Source organism: Vulpes lagopus, chromosome 4, assembly GCF_018345385.1.
Source record: "Vulpes lagopus strain Blue_001 chromosome 4, ASM1834538v1, whole genome shotgun sequence".
NCBI lineage: Eukaryota > Metazoa > Chordata > Mammalia > Carnivora > Canidae > Vulpes > Vulpes lagopus.
Genome location: NC_054827.1, coordinates 20,750,588 through 20,764,546, shown reverse-complemented (window position 1 = coordinate 20,764,546; position 13,959 = coordinate 20,750,588).

The window sequence follows — 13,959 nt, the reverse complement described above, 5'->3', positions numbered from 1 at the left end:
TATCAGCTTTATGAGTGATTGCTCTGCTATCTTTACTGTATGTTTTCTTTTACCAGTGAAGTTTCCTCTTTTCATAATCTTCTTACTGTTTGTTATGGCCACTAGTTTTCATTTAGGGATGCTGCTTTAACATTTCTTGTAAGGCTGGTTTAGTGGTGATGAATTTAACTTTTGTTTGTCTGGGAAACTCTATCCTTCAATTCTGAGCCTTTCTGGGTACAGTATTCTTGGCCGCAAGTTTCTTTTTTCTTTCAGCACTTTGTTAAAAGAACCTGCCTCACAGTTGTCTTTTTGTTAATTCCCAACATAACCTACTATGTATTGTAATGATTCTCCATGTTGGTGGACATAATTTCTTTCCATTCAAAGTTCTGTGCTCCAAGAATATAACTAATATTGGTTGGAGGTAAACAAGTCTTTCAAATTTAGTAAACTATTAATTTTTATAGGACATAATAACAGATTTCACATGAATTTTTAATTTAGTTTTATTTACTTATTCATTCATTCATTCATTCATTCGTTATTTTACTTTTAGTTGCATGTGAGAAACTCAACTCAAATAGCTTCAATAATGATAGGGAATTTATTAGTACATGTAACTCCAGATGTAGTTCTTGCCTGAAGCATCTCTAAATCTGACTGTGCCTCTTCCTAGACATGAAAATATCACTTAGCCTCACTCAGTTTCCCTATCTGTCAGACAATTTACAATGGTTAATTAAGTGAATGACGTTTGCAAACCATGAAACACAATATAAGTGATGTGTTTTATCGTTACAAAATATGCATTTTTCTAAAAGTTTTGGGGGGATTTGTAACTAATTATTGATACTGCTTTCAATCATATAGTAAGTAATGGAACAAGAATTTGAATTCATGTTAATCTAAATCATCATGCTGTATCCTCTATATTGCTTATGTGAAGAGCTGAAAAAACTAGTTAATTTATCTTAACCTCAGTTTTCTCTTCATAAAATGAAGAAAATAATATCTAGCTCACAAGGCTATTTTTTTATTTTTTAAAGATTTATTTGTTTATTCATGAGAGACACACAGAGAGAGGCAGAGACAAGGGGCAGGCTCCATGTAGTGAGCTTGATGTGGGACTCAATCCTGGAACTCTGGGATCACGTGCTGAGCTGAAGGCAGATGTTCAACCACTGAGCCACACAGGTGTCCCTCACAAGGTCATTTTAAAGTTCAAATTAGCCTAAACAAAACAGCAAAGCAGAGGCCTGGAACATGGTGGGTGCTCACCATTTCTTGAATCTGAAATTCAGAACAGTAGCAGATTATATTTAACAAAGGTAACTAAACCAATATACATTCCATCCCACTGCCTCTCATTGCAATCTGACATTGGCATCGTTCCACCCAACAGCGATTTATGTTCCTTCCTTTTTGTAATTGTTTCAACTAATTTTATGCAGCAGAAGTGACTTGTGTGACTCCGAGACTAGGTCATTAGAACCAGGCTTCTACTTGGTTCATTCTTTTTCAGACCATTGTGGAGAAGGTATCCTCCTTGCTGTGAAGACAACCAAGCAGTCCTGAAAGATGAACAGGGGCCCCCAATCCATGACTAGTGTCAATTGCCAACCATATGAGGGATCTATCTTCAAAGTGGATATACTTCACCCTCAATCAAACTTCAGGTTTCTGTAGTCCAAGCCAACACATGCTTGTGACTGCGTAAAAGATCCTGGTTGAGAGAGAACTTCCAGTCGAATCCTCCCTAAAATCCTAAACAGCAGAAACCATGTGAAGAATAAATTATTCCTGTCTTAAGCCACCAAGGTGTGGGGTGACCTGTTTTAATAGCAAATAGATAACAAATGCAAAAACAATTGTTTAATTTGTTGATAAACCTCTCCATGGAGGTTGCAAAGTTATACCTATCCAAATTCCAAGAGCAAATAAGCCAGTTTAAATTTCTTAAAATCCTTAGTTCTTCCTGTAGATGCCCAAATAGGTGAAGTTTTACATCTCTGAGTTACCTCTCTAAAAAGAGGGACGGGATCCCTGGGTGGCGCAGCGGTTTGGCGCCTGCCTTTGGCCCAGGGCGCGATCCTGGAGACCCGGGATCGAATCCCGCGTCGGGCTCCCGGTGCATGGAGCCTGCTTCTCCCTCTGCCTGTGTCTCTGCCTCTCTCTCTCTCTGTGACTATCATAAATAAATAAAAAAAATAATAATAATAAAACTTGTTTTAAAAAAAATAAAAAATAAAAAATAAAAAGAGGGACTATCAGTCTATCATCTATCTATCTATCATCTATCTATCTATCATCTATCTATCTATCATCTATCTATCATCTTTCTATCATCAATCATCTATCTAAATTCTTATAATGGCTATTGTATTTTTAGGGACTAGATGGCTCTGAAAAGTTTCAATAACACTGTTTCATTACGTGGGAAAGTAGAAAAAGTCCAATATTCCTGTATTAGTTTCCTATTTCTGTGTGTCCTCTGGCTATGTGCATAAGGAAAAAATTAATCAAGATAGGCTACCCCATTCAATCAAGTTACAAAAATGTAATAAACACATTTTTAAATACTTAAAAATACATGTGAAATATATAATATAATTCTTAGCTTTGAGAAAATTTCTTTGGTGTATCTCCAGTGGGAATATCTGGAAGGAATTTTCCAAATCATAGTTAGCCTATTTCAAATAAAATATGGAAAAGGCAAAATAAAAATTTCTCTAACTTATGCCCAAAACATGATTTGCCAAAATATCTGCCTCAAGTGATTTCTGTAATTTAAAGCCTAAGAAATTGTAAAAATGGTAAAAAAAAAAAAAAAAATTTTCAGACCAAGGATAATTGGCCACAAAAATGAACATAAAATAGATTTCTAAATATCTGCCTCAAGTGATTTCTGTAATTTAAAGCCTAAGAAATGGTAAAAAAAAAAAAATATTTTCAGACCAAGGATAATTGGCCACAAAAATGAACATAAAATAGATTTCTAAAACTTTGTCATCAATGAGGTCGAACTAAAGTTTCTATAGCATATTTGAATCAATTTATGATATTGCTATGAATATGTCATTTTTTCTTGATTCTTGAAGATCGAAATTTTGACTCTGGCTGGCCATTCCTTCCATTATGAACAAAAGTATATTCAAATTAGCCAAAATATCTCTCACATCTTAATCTCCTTAGTATTTGCCAAGCCCAAGCTTTCTATTCAGAGTGGGACATCAAAGTGAATCAAATTTCTTTTCTTCTGAAATAAAGCTCACTTCAGTGATGTCCAGGAGAGCATAAGGACCAACACAAGAAAGTAATTTACCTAAGACTCTCCAATGTAAACTGGAAATGATTTTAATTTTAATTTTCTTACTTCTTCTTTTTTAAGATTTTATTTATTTATTCATGAGAGACAGAGATAGATAGAGAGAGAAAGAGAGAGATAGAGAGGCAGAGACACAAGCAGAGGGAGAAGCAGGCTCCATGCAGGGAGTCTGATGTGGGACTCGATCCGGAGTCTCCAGGGTCACGGCCTGGGCCTAAGGGAGGCGCTAAACCGCTGGGCCACCTGGGCATCCGGATCAAATACTTTATGCTATAAAAATCTGTTCAAATCCATTTTATGCAATGGAATGGTAAATGCATATAGGAAGGAAGAACACACATGTTTAAGATGGAATATATTCACCAATCAGATACAAACATTAGTTTATAGTTACATAAATGAAATTGTACCTGAACTCATACATGAACTCCATATCTCCTTCTAAGGCAAAACGAAAATAACTTATTGCATTTTCACCTGGTTATTTACCTAAATTGCATGATACAGTTGCTATTTCATTCCTTCTGTGTATGAATGATAAAGGGGGAAAACCAATACTGACTTTGCAACCAGGCAGATCTGGATTCGAATCTCAGATGTGACCCTCACCGAGGTTGTGAACTTGAATAAATTGCATCATCTGAGTGTCAAGTTGTTTTGAGAAATAATATTTTCATTCTATAAATTCTTCAAATACAGAAACTTTTCTAGAGACAAAAATATTATTGAGCCTTTCATGGCCATGACATCAATAAAGGACTTCCCAAACTTACTAAGAACTAATCTTTATAGTTTGTTTTCAGAAATATTTGGCTGAACATGTCTGTCAGGGATGAGAAAAACCAATCCAGTATACTTTAAACTTGTAAAGGAAGAAACCAAAAAATTATGTTCTCTTAATAAGCAGATTTTTTCAAAGTCTTTTGGAAAGGATAGAACTGTAAATGAAAATATACTGATTTCTCATTGACTTCCAGGAAAGAATAAGATAATTTGAAGACTTTGTTCCATCTATCTCAAGAAAAACCAACTCTCATATTCTTTGATCCTAATATGACATAAATGATACTCAGTAGATTAAAACATTACTTGCAGGAATATTTTCATTTCCATAGAACACAAATAGTTTGAGCCAATATATTGGGCCATCTGGGACCTCCCAGTATATCTGAAATATCACTATAACTGGACAAAAGATCAGCTGTTGTTAGAGAAACACCAATGTTGAACTCTTGCCACACCATTTTTTTAAAGGGTTACATGATGTTTTGTGGCATCCTATATGGATTGAAATAGGAATTTGATTTATTTTTCTTTTTTTCACGCAACACCTGTTGTTTCAGGATGGCTTTTTTATCCTAGTGATTTGAGTGTCCACTTGATGATATATAAAATTTCTCTATTTATGTAGAGATGTATATGCCTATTTTGAAGAGCTCTACTCTATTATACTGATCAATACGGCCAAGGTCTCATTGCTCTGAAGTCATATAGCTTTATATTATGCTTTCATATCTCTCAGGGAAGTTTCTCTGGCTTTATTCTTCTACAAGTATTATGCCTATCATACCTTTGTTCTACCATACAGCCCTTACAATCATATTGAGAGGCAGGACTTGAGGCACATGCCTTTATTAGGTCTGTGGGTGGAATGCTTTGGGTTTCACACGCTAAAGCCAGATTGGTCATTACAAATCAAAAAAAGTAGAGTTTTGGTAAGCTCCACAGGGGTCTAATCTAAGTGGCACACTGGGGAAGGCCCTGGTGGGCAGTGGTGATAACCTAGAGTAGCTTAGCCCATCTCTTGGCAGTTAGCATTACTTTTAAAAATTTTTAGGTCTTAAAAAAAATCATGTCTTTACTTTTTAATGTACATTGAATAAAATTTATCATTTTAGTACATAGTCCTAAAATTTATCATTTTAGTACATAGTCCTATGAGTTTTGACACTGAATAGCAGTGTGTGATCACCACTCCCAAATATAAGACAAATCCCCTCTCAAAAAAATCCCCTCTTTGCTATCTCTTTAAAGTCAATTTACCCAATTCCCAACTCTCAACCATCTCTATAGTTTTCTTTATCCAGAATGACATATAAATGGAATCATAAAGTAGTGTAGATGACCTTTTATATCTGATGCATTTTCCTTAGCATATGCAGTTGAAATTCATTAATGGTTTGTTCCTTTTCATACTGAATAACGCTCCATTGTATGGATGTGCCGCCATTTATTTATCCATTCTCAATTGAACACACTTGGAGTATTTTTTCCACTTTTGGCAATTATGAAGAAAGTTGCTATAAATATTCATATACATATTCTTGTTTGAATGGATTTTTTAATCTTTTTTTTTTGCTATGTCTTTTCAATTTTTTTTATTCACGTTCAATTTGCCAACATATAGCGTAACACCCAGTGCTCATCCTGCCAAGTGCTCTCCTCAGTGCCCATCACCCAGTCACCTCAATGCCCCACCCACCTCCCCTTCAACTACCCCGTGTTCATTTCCCAGAGTTAGGTGTCTCTCATGTTTTGTCACCCTCACTGATATTTTCACTCATTTTCTCTCCTTTCCCTTTATTTCCTTTCACTAATTTTTATATTCCCCAAATAAATGAGACCATGTAATGTTTGTCCTTCTCCAATTGACTTATTTCATTCAGCATAATATCCTCCAGGTCCATCCACGTTGAAGCAAATGGTGGGTATTTGTCATTCCTAATGGCTGAGTAATATTCCATTGTATACATAGACCACAGCTTCTTTATCCATTCATCTTTTGATGGACACCGAGGCTCCTTCCACAGTTTGGCTATTGTGGACGTTGCTGCTATAAACATTGGGGTGCAGGTGTCCTGGCGTTTCACTGCATCTGTATCTTTGGGGTAAATCCCCAACAGTGCAATTGCTGGGTCGTAGGGCAGGTCTATTTTTAACTCTTTGAGGAACCTCCACACAGTATTCGAGAGTGGCTGCACCAGTTCACATTCCCACCAACAATGCAAGAGGGGTTCCCTTTCTCCACATCCTCTCCAACATTTGTGGTTTCCTGCCTTGTTAATTTTCACCATTCTCACTGGTGTGAGGTGGTATCTCATTGCGGTTTTGATTTGTATTTCCCTGATGGCCAGTGATGCGGAGCATTTCTTCATGTGCTTCTTGGCCATGTCTATGTCTTTCTCTGTGAAATTTCTGTTCATGTCTTTTGCGCGTTTCAGGATTGGATTGTTTGTTTCTTTGCTGTTGAGTTGAATAAGTTCTTTATAGATCTTGGATACTAGCCCTTTATCTGATATGTCATTTGCAAATAACTTCTCCTATTCTGTAGGTTGTCTTTTCTTTTTGTTGACTCTTTGGCTGTACAGAAGCTTTTTATCTTGATGAAGTCCCAATAATTCATTTTTGCTTTTGTTTTTCTTGCTTCATGGATGTATCTTGCGAGAAGTTGCTGTGGCCAAGTTCAAAAAGGGTGTTGCCTGTGTTCTCCTATAGGATTTTCATGGAATCTTGTCTCACATTTAGATCTTTCATCCATTTTGAGTTTATCTTTGTGTATGGTGTAAGAGAATGGTCTAGTTTCATTCTTCTGCATGTGGATGTGCAATTTTCCCAGCACCATTTATTGAAGAGATTGTCTTTTTTCCAGTGGATAGTCTTTCCTGCTTTGTCGAATATTAGTTGACCATAAAGTTGAGGGTCCACTTCTGGATTCTCTATTCTGTTCCATTGATCTATGTGTCTGTTTTTGTGCCAGTACCACACTGTCTTGATGACCACAACTTTGTAGTACAACCTGAAATCTGGCATTGTGATGCCCCCGGCTCTGGTTTTCTTTTTTAAAATTCCCCTGGCTATTCGGGGTCTTTTCTGATTCCACACAAATCTTAAGATGGTTTGTTCTAACTCTCTGAAGAAAGTCCATGGTATTTTGATAGGGATTGCATTAAATGTGTAAATTGCCCTGGGTAACATTGACATTTTCACAATATTAATTCTTCCAATCCATGAGCATGGAATATTTTTCCATCTCTTTGTGTCTTCCTCAATTTCCTTCAGACGTATTCTGTAGTTTTTAGGGTATAGATCCTTTACCTCTTTGGTTAGGTTTATTCTTAGGTATCTTATGCTTTTGGGTGCAATTGTAAATGGGCTTGACTCCTTAATTTCTCTTTCTTCAGTCTCATTGTTAGTGTATAGAAATGCCACTGACTTCTGGGCATTGATTTGTATCCTTCCACAAGGTGAATTGCTGTATGAGTTCTAGCAATCTTGGGGTGGAGGCTTTTGGGTTTTCTATGTACAGTATCATGTCATCTGCAAAGAGGGAGAGTTTGACTTCTTCTTTGCCAATTTGAATGCCTTTTATTTCTTTTTGTTGCCTGATTGCTGAGGCTAGGACTCTAGTACTATGTTAAAAAGCAGTGGTGAGAGTGGACATCCCTGTCTTGTTCCTGATCTTAGGGGAAAGGCTCCAAGTGCTTCCCCATTGAGAATGATATTTGCTGTGGGCTCTTCGTAGATGGCTTTTAAGGTGCTAAGGAATGTTCCCTCTATCCCTACACTCTGAAGAGTTTTGATCAGAAATGGATGCTGTATTTTGTCAAATGCTTTCTCTGCATCTCTTGAGAGGATTCTATGGTTCTTGTTTTTGCTTTTGCTGATATGATCAATCATATTGATTGCTTTGTGAGTGTTGAACCAGCCTTGCATCCCAGGGATGAATCCCCCTTGGTCATGGTGAATAATCTTCTCAATGCATTGTTGGATCCTATTGGCTAGTATCTTGTTGAGAATTTTTGCATCTGTGTTCATCAGGGACATTGGTCTATAATTCTCCTTTCTGGTGGGGTCTTTGTCTGGTTTGGAAATTAAAGTGATGCTGGCCTCATAGAACGAGTTTGGAAGTCCTCCATCTCTTTCTATCTTTCCGAACAGCTTTAGTAGAATAGGTATGGTTTCTTCCTTAAATGTTTGATAGAATTCCAGGGAAGCCATCTGGCCCTGGACTTCTGTGTCTTGGGAGGATTTTGATGACTGCTTCAATTTCCTTCCTGGTTATTGGCCTGTACAGGTTTTCTATTTCTTCCTGTTCCAGTTTTGGTAGTTTGTGGTTTTCCAGAAATGCGTCCATTTCTTCTAGATTGCCTAATTTATTGACGTATAGATGCTCATAATAAGTTTTTTTTTTAAACCATTTTTTTTAATTTTTATTTATTTATGATAGTCACAGAGAGAAAGAGAGGCAGAGACATAGGCAGAGGGAGAAGCAGGCTCCATGCACTGGGAGCCCGATGTGGGATTCGATCCTGGGTCTCCAGGATCGCGCCCTGGGCCAAAGGCAGGTGCCAAACCGCTGCGCCACCCAGGGATCCCTCATAATAAGTTTTTAAGATTGTTTGTATTTCCTTGGTATTGGTGGTGATCTCCCCTTTCTCATTCATTATTTTATTAATTTGAGTCTTTCCTCTCTTCTTTTTAATAAGGCTGGCTAATAGTTTATTTAATTCTTTTTTAACTTTTTTTAAAGATTTTATTTATTTATTAGAGACAAAGAGAAAGAGAGAGGCAGAGACACAAGCAGAGGTAGAAGCAGGTTCCATGCAGGGACATGGGACATGGGACTCGATCCCAGGTGTCCAGGATCACGCCCTGGGCTGAAGTCAGTGCTAAACCACTAAGCCATCAGGGCTGCCCGCTTATTAATGCTTTCAAAGAACCAGCTCCTGCTTTTGTTTATCTGTTCCACAGTTCTTCTGGTCTCTATTTCATTGAGTTCTGCTTGAATTTTTATTAATTCTCTTATTCTTCTGGGTGTAGGATCTATTTGCTATTTTTTCTCCAGCTCCTTTAGTGCAAGGTTTGCTTTTGTATTTGAGTTCTTTCCAGTTTTTGGATGGATGCTTGTATTGCGATGTATTTCCCCCTCAGGACTGCTTTTGCTGTATACCAAAGATTTTGAACGGTTGTATCTTCATTCTCATTAGTTTCCATGAATCTTCTTAATTCTTTCTAATTTCCTGGTTGACCCTTTCATCTTTTAGCAGGATGGTCCTTAACCTCCACGTGTTTGAAATCCTTCCAAACTTCTTCTTGTGATTTAGTTCTAGTTTCAAAGCATTATGGTCTGAGAATATGCAGGGGACGATCCCAACCTTTTGGTATCGGTTAAGACCTGATTTGTGACCCAGTATGTGGTCTATTCTGGAGAACGTTCCATGTGCACTTGAGAAGAATGTGTATTCAGTTGCGTTTGGATGTAAAGTTCTGTAGATATCTGTGAAATCCATCTGGTCCAGTGTATCATTTAAAGCTCTTATTTTTTTGGAGATTTTGTGATTAGAAGATCTGTCACTTACAGAAAGTGCCATGTCTCCGAGTGTTAGCGTATTATTATCTAAGTATGTCTTAACTTTGGTTTTTAATTGATTGATATACTTGGTGGCTCCCACATTAGGGGCATAAATACTCATGATTGTTAGGTCCTCTTGTTGGATAGATCCTTTAAGTATGATATAGTGTCCCTCTTCACCTCTCACTACAGTCTTTGGGACAAACTTTAATTTATCTGATATAAGGATGGCTACCCCTGCTTTCTTTTGAGGACCATTTGAATGGTACAGGGTTCTCCAACCTTTTATTTTCAGGCTGTAGGTGTCCTGATGTCTAAAATGAGTCTCTTGGAGACAGCAAATAGATGGGTCTTGCTTTTTTATCCAGTCTGAAACCCTGCGCCTTCTGATGGGGTCATTAGGCCTATTCACGTTCAGAGTTACTATCAAAAGATATGGATTTAGTGTCATCATGATACCTATTCAGTCCCTGTTTTTGTGTATTGTTTCCTTGGACTTCCTCTTTCTTTTACAGGGTCCCCCTTAATATTTCTGGCAGAGCCGGCTTGGTAGTCACATATTCTTTCAGTTTCTATCTTGGAAGCTCTTTATCTCTCCTTCCATTCTGAATGAGAGCTTTACTGGATAAAGTATTCTTGGCTGCATGTTCTTCTCATTTAGGACCCTGACTATATTCTGCCTGCCCTTTCTGGCCTGCCAGGTCTCTGTGGAGAGGTCTGCTGTTAATCTAATACTTCTCCCCATAAAGGATAGGGACTTCTTGTCTCTTGCTGCTTTAAGGATTTTCTCTTTATCTTTGGAATTTGCAAGTTTCATTATTAAATGTCAAGGTGTTGAGCGGTTTTTATTGATTTTAGGGGTGGATCTCTCTATCTCCTGGATCTGAATGCCTGTTTCCCTTCTCAAGTTAGGGAAGTTCTCAGCTATGATTTGTTCAAATACACTTTCTGGTCCTCTGTCTCTTTCATTGCCCTCTGGAACCCCAATTAAATGTAGATTTTTCCTTCTGAGGCTGTCATTTATTTCCCTTAACCTATCCTCATGATGTTTTAATTGTTTTTCTCTTTTTCCTCAGTTTCCTTCCTTGCCATCAACTTGTCTTCTATGTCACTCACTTGTTCCTCTACCTTGTTAACCCTCATCGTTAGGACCTCCAGTTTGGATTGCATCTCATTTAATTGATTTTTAATTTCGGCCTGATTAGATCTAAATTCTGCAGTCATGAAGTCTCTTGAGTCCTTTATGCTTTTTTCTAGAGCCACCTGTAGCTTTATAATTGTGCTTCTGAATTGGCTTTCTGACATTGAATTGTAATCCAAATTTTGTAACTCTTTGGGAGAGAGGACTTTCTGATTCTTTCTTTTGTGGTGAGTTTTTCCTTCTAGTCATTTTGCTCAGTGCAGAGTGTCCAAAAACAAGTTGTACTGGAAAAAGGAGAAAAAGAGAGGAAAAAAAAAAAAAAAAGGCGGGGGCGGCGGACAAACAGAAAACAAAAAACAAGGAGGAGAGGGGGAGTATCCTCTGATTCTATATACTGTAAATCCCTGGACTTCCCCTGGATCTTTCCAGTGCTGCTTGGTCAATACCTTGCTTTTCCCCTGTCCTTCCAGCTGGCCTTCTGGGGGAGGGGCCTGCTGTGCTGATTGTCAGGTGTGTGCACCTGGGGAGCTGCCCAGCCCCCCTCCAGGTGCACGGCTCATTGGGAGCTGTTTATCCTGTGAGGCCCCTGCTCAGTCCCAGGTACAAGGTGACAGACACCAGGAGGAACAACCACACTGACGGCGGTCAGCTCCCCAGCCCTAGAGTCAGCTACCCAGTCACTACCGCAGCTCCCAGTCCGCAGGGGCCTGGATGCTGGGGGTGGGGGGGATGCAGACCTGCACAGCTCGGGACCACCCGGCGGCAGGAGCGTCCTCGCTGTCCTGGGCCCCCCCGGCCTCGGCCTGCCCCAGGGGGAGCACCGGATCCTGGGCTGTGTCCCCCGCGCCCTGGGCTCCAGGGCCTGCATTGCTGGAGTCGCGCTCTGGAGTCGCGCTCTGGGGCCGCGCAGCCCCCTCCCCGCACAGCCTCCGCCGGAGCCCCTCGGAGCTGCTCCCGGGTCCCGCCCAGCGCGCTGCAGCCCTTAGGGAGCTCGGCACACTCTCCCGGGGCGCAGGTGCCTGTTAGTGTCCCCGGGAGCCCGAGGGCATCCCCGCCCTCCTGGGTCCTGCTCTAAACCCCTGCGAGCCCCTTTCCGCCCGGGAAGGTTGGTGCAGCTCCTGCTCCTCCGGGACGGGGCTCTCCTGTCCTGGGGACTCTCGCCCCAGCCTCAGCCCGGCTCCTCGCGGGGCCCCTCCCCCTTGGATGCTTTTTTATTTCTTAATTTTTTTTCCCAATCTTCCCACCTTGAGAGAAGCGCGAGCTCTTCTCACTGTAGCGTTCCAGCTGTTCTCTCTTTAAATCTCAGGCCGAATTCGTAGATTTTCAGGATGATTTGAAGGTTATCTAGGTAATTTGGTGGGGACAGGTGACTTGGGGACCCTACTCTTCCGCCATCCTGCCCCGCCTCCTGAATGGATGTTTTAATTTTTCTTGAATAAATTCCTGAGAGGGATTGTCAGGCCACATGGTAAGTATGTATTTAACTTTATAAGGATCTGCTACGCAGAAATTGTTAATTGTTTTATAATCAGTGCCATTCTGCATTTTACCAGTGATGTAACAGTTCCAGTTGTCCCACATCCCTGCCAAAACTTGGTCTTGTCAGGGGGGTTGTTTTTCATTTGGATGGTTTTTGCTATTCTAATAGGTGTGAAGTTATATTTCATTATGCTTTTAATTTGCATTTCCCTAGTGGCTAATATTAAACATCTTTGCATGCACTTGTTTGCCATCTGTATACCTTCTCTGGTGGAGTATCTATTTGAGTCTTTTAATTTGGTTGTTTGGTTTCTTATTATTGGGATTTCAGAGTTCTTTATACATTGTGAATACATTTACTTTCCCAAATATGTAATTTGCAAATCTCTTCTCTCAGTCTGTGGTTTACATTTTATTTTCTTGACACTGATTCTCACATATAATTTTTTTTTATTTTAATGAAGTAAAATTTAGTATTGATGTTGGATGGAGAATTGTATAAATGTCAAATAGGTGAAGTTGATTGTGTTGTTGGGTTCTCTAGTTTCTGTACGCTTCTTCTATTCACTACTGGGGGTTGGGGGGGAGTGTTAAATTCATCAAGTCTAACTTGTTTTTACTGCCCCCTAGCTTCCAGTATTTCTAATGTCAAATTTAAAGCCATTCAAGTCATTGCTGCCCTATAAGTAATGTGCCATTTTTCTACTGATGCTTTCAAAATATTTTTTTCTTCAGTTTTTAGCAGTTTGGGTATGATGTATCTGAGCTTGGTTAGAGGTTTCTTTAGGTTTATCCTGTTGGCATTCACTGAGCTTCTTGAAATTATAAATGTATGTCTTTTACCATATTTGGGGTTTAGGGCCATTTTTCTCAGTAATTTTACCTCATCTGTCCTCTGTGATTCCAATGACACTAATTGAAGACAATTTTATATTGCTGAGTTTATTTTTTCATATTTTTCTCTCCATTCTTCAGATGGGATGGGATCTACTGTTTTATCTTCCATTAACACTTTCTTTTCTGATCTCCATTCTGCTATTTATCCCATTCAGTGAATTTTTTTTATTCCAGAGATTGGCTTTTGTTGTTATTGTTTGTCTATTTGATTCTTGTCATAGTTCCTATATATTTGCTGAAAACTTCTATCTTTTATTCCTGTGCTTTACCTTTATCTTCTAGAACATATATTCTAAAATTACAGACTGATAAGTCAACATCTGGACCGTCTCAGGATTAAAACATATTGTCTTTTCCCTTCAGAATTGGTCACATTTTCCTGGTTCTATGTTGAGTAAGTTTGGACTGTGTCCTATGCATTTTAAATACTATGTTGTGAGACTCTGAGCTCTACTAAAATCCTCTGCAGAATTCTGATATTTCTATTAGCAGGGAATCAAATCAGTTAGGTTCAGACCACAGTTTTGTCTTGCCTTCTGGGGTAATGGTTATATGTCACTTCAGTTTTCAAAGCCTTTCCAACAGTTTTTGGGTTTTCCTGCTTGTGCACCCCTAAGGTGGTAGCCTGAAATTTTATTATATGTTATGTCTCAGTGCTTTTGCTGTGTTTCTTTGGGTTTGTCCCTTATATGTACAATCTGAGACTATCTGAGACTCATGCTGGCTTATACCCAGAATTGGGGCATATCCCTCTCCACCTCCATGATTGTGCCTACCTCCTTG